The sequence below is a fragment of the Hippocampus comes genome, unplaced genomic scaffold (assembly GCF_001891065.2).
Source record: "Hippocampus comes isolate QL1 unplaced genomic scaffold, H_comes_QL1_v1.1 scaffold261, whole genome shotgun sequence".
Classification (NCBI taxonomy): Eukaryota; Metazoa; Chordata; class Actinopteri; order Syngnathiformes; family Syngnathidae; genus Hippocampus; species Hippocampus comes.
Window position 1 is genome coordinate 7470378 of NW_017805824.1, and position 3491 is coordinate 7473868.

Genomic DNA, 3491 nt, shown 5'->3' on the forward strand with positions numbered 1-3491 from the left:
GGCCCTCGGCTTGCAGCAAAATTTTTTATCTGGCCCTCCGTCCATTTGACTTTGACACCCCTGTTTTAGCGTGTTCATAAGCTTGGGTTAAAAACATGCTATACAATTGTGACAGTTTCACTGAAGCGAGAATAATGCATGTCTGCTGATTTCAATGCAATCAGCAACTTTGTGTCATTTTATACAATGCTACTAGTTCTTCAAAGCTGACAGAAACATACCGCAATTTCCGATTATGTCAGAAAAAAAAAAAATCCTAATTTGTAACCAGTATTGTACAAGGTTCAATAAAAAAATTTATCAGTACCTAGAGGTTGTAATAAAAGCAATTGCATTGCAATATAATTCATGTCTAATGTTACAAACGTATGCAATATAAAATGTATATAACTGAGTACGTTGTCTGGCACTGTTGCAGACATTTAAGCAGTACGACTAAGAGCTGAGTTGTCTGCTTGACACCATAAAGGAATCTCAGTTTGAGCGGCACAGCGGTTGCCAAATGTGCTTTGGAAAAGGGGCTGTGACTTGAGTCTTAGCGTAAATAGACATCAGTGTACATACTCCTTTGCTAAATTTGAAGACAAATATGCTTACACAATTACAATTCGTACACAAACACAATTTCATGTCTGTCACAATATAATTAAAGGGAATTAATAAAGGAACACTGAAAACGATTATGGAATTGTTGACATATCTCCAGGAATAGATTTATTTGTGTGTGTGTTTTTTTTTTGCCTACTGTGTGGCTTAGATCCAATATTTTGACATGAACTTATGACTGGTGTGAAATTCGCCGAACCTCTCCTCTTCCCTCTCTCAAGAAAATGACTTTGGTAATCAATCCCTCGACTAAGTGCTACAATTATTTATACATTTCCACTTGACTAACATGATTTAATAGACCCTTGTGATGGGTGAGGAGATTGGTTGTTTCTGTCGGTCGTCTCAATCGTCACTTTGAAAAAGTGGTCAGATATTTGAAAAACACTTTCGAAAAACATATCAATATAACAGCAGCTCTGTGCGGGAGGTTGTTGTCCAGATTAATGGGCCACAATAAAAGCACAATTTCACACTCAGTTCATCTTAACGACCAAAGTATGCAAATGAGACAGATAATTCAGCTGCATAAAAACATGGAGGTAGATAACAGAGCAGGAGAGGAAAAAAAGAAGACAGCCATTGGTGAACAGCCTTTGCAGAAAAGGTGAACATCGCTTTTCTCTGTGAAAACAGATTAAATGCAGACTTTGTGTTAGTGCTGATTAGATCAAAAAATGATAGCACAATTTCCTTGAATGTCTAGACTTGGAGATGCATTTCCACTGTCAACACCAGAGAAACAAACCGTTTTGACACTTGTTTAGCAAGCGCTTGACTGGAAATGAAGATGATGGCAGGCCAACTAAAAAATAAACCATGCAAGATTATCATGATGCTGAAGATGTCAACACTGTGAAGTGCCTTCGCAAGAAACCGAAAAGCAAGAAAACACAGCAATATATTGTAGCTTACAAATATTGATGACATGTTTCATGCAGTTACAGATTGGTGAACAGATTTAACCATGGACAAAAGACTTGTGATATTTCTTGAATATCTATTTTATTGACTGAATGTTTACGAATGCAATGCGCTTTGATTTTTCGATCATTGATAAGAAAATACATTAACATATCTAGAATTATTGAAATAATTTAATGATGGTTTTGGCTGCCCATTTTTTACGACATCTGGCTGTGGAACTTTTTAAAAATTCCAAGACAAATTCTTGTGAACATCAAGTAACAGTCAAGGAGAGACCCTCGACACAAATGAGTTAATTTGTCTTGCATGTTGTATATAATATGGCAAGATTCACCAAACAGCTTAAAATGTTCTCCTTTCTTCATGACAGTACATATTTGTGCAGATATGGACTCGTGCAGAATCAGATTAACCGGAAATAAGAGGAAGTTTAGCCTCCGGATCTGATTGTAAAGTGGGTCAACTATGCTCCTGGAGAATTTTACAAGCTGCTGGAGGAATGCAGCAGCCCACTTGATAATTAGCAGCAAAAGGAAAGCAAGCTTGAATGGGGGTGGGGGGGAACGTCACATTAAGGAGTGCCATCAAGATGAGAGAATGTTTGGCTATGAAGATGTATTGGACTATTTCTACAACACATTTTAATAATTTCTCTTTAGAGTCTTGAAGCTAAACCACTGGGATGTAGTCTTGTTTTATATTGCTTTTGCCCTTTCGAGGCAGCAAAGCCGCTTGATTTGTGTGCCGACGAAAATGATTAGAGAGGCAATCTTTTTTATGTCCTATGGTAAAACACTTTGATTATTCTCCGTGTAGCTCCACTCATTGCTGGCTCATCGACAAAAAAAAAAAAAAAAAAAAAAAAATCAAGTCGTGGGCATAGGTTTATGAACGAGATCTAAGACATTAATTAAGATGAAAGACGAGACAATTCAAAATAACGAGGCCCGTGGTTGTGTCGTGGTTCACAGAGGTGGCATTCGTGCAGCTGGCATGGGATTAATCCTCACTCAGCATTCATAGCCAATTGCAACATGCCTGGCAACTCGTCCAGGGTGTGGTCCAACTTTTAACTCAAATTGTGATGTCGAAGAAAATTGACTGAATATGGCTCCTTCATGACGAGACGAGGTGTGAATTTTGTTGAGACGAGACAGAACAAAAATGTTCGTTTATGTGTGAATATCAGTTCATGAGCCGATGTGTGTTTGCTTCCTCATTAGCTTATGTGTGTTAGCATGTTGTAGACATACAGGGACTTTAGGCTGGTGAGTTTCGAAAATAGGGAGGGAAATGTTGCATTTTAGAGCTGCCGCTGCCCCTTCCAAACACATGCACACACAAAATAAAACTAACAAACCCAACAGTCCTGATACTTTATATTTGTAGCCATTGCTTGAGTGGAAGATGAAAAAAATTGCAAAAGGTGGGTACGAGTCATGTGGTTAATAAGCCGTTTCATTTTTCTTGTTTGATAGCTAAGGCAATTCTACATTCTTAACGGTAGGTAGTATTCTTTCACAGTCATGACAATTATTATGAACTTTTAAAATATACTGTAAATATGAATCATTACTATTACCGGTAATGAGAAAACCTGACTAAAACTAGACTAAAACAGTTTACATACACAGCAAAGATGACTTAATACCACACCATGACCTTGATACCGTGAAGATATCGTCTCGTGAGATTTTGAATGCATCTCTGGTGATTAGCATCCAGTTTGGCCATATACGAGTAGTTCACTGCAAAAACTCAAACAGGGGAGGGAACACAGTGCTAACTTTTTGAAAAAAAAATTTTTAAACACGAACAAACTGTATGGAACGTTATGTTTTTTGTTTTGACAACATCGCTGCCAGTCAGTGGCGGACCCTGAGGGCCAGCAAGGCCTTCTCTGCTGGCCTAAACATTCTCAGAAAAGTAAATTTACTTTTATGTATTTTATGTTATTT

General features: G+C 37.7%; 1 protein-coding gene across 2 annotated transcripts in view; it reads right to left on the reverse strand.

Moving 5' to 3' along the window:
- The window catches only part of trip4 (thyroid hormone receptor interactor 4), an 84981-nt gene that overhangs the window by 22410 nt on the left and 59080 nt on the right, over positions 1–3491 (reverse strand). The gene's annotated exons all lie outside the window — the stretch shown is intronic.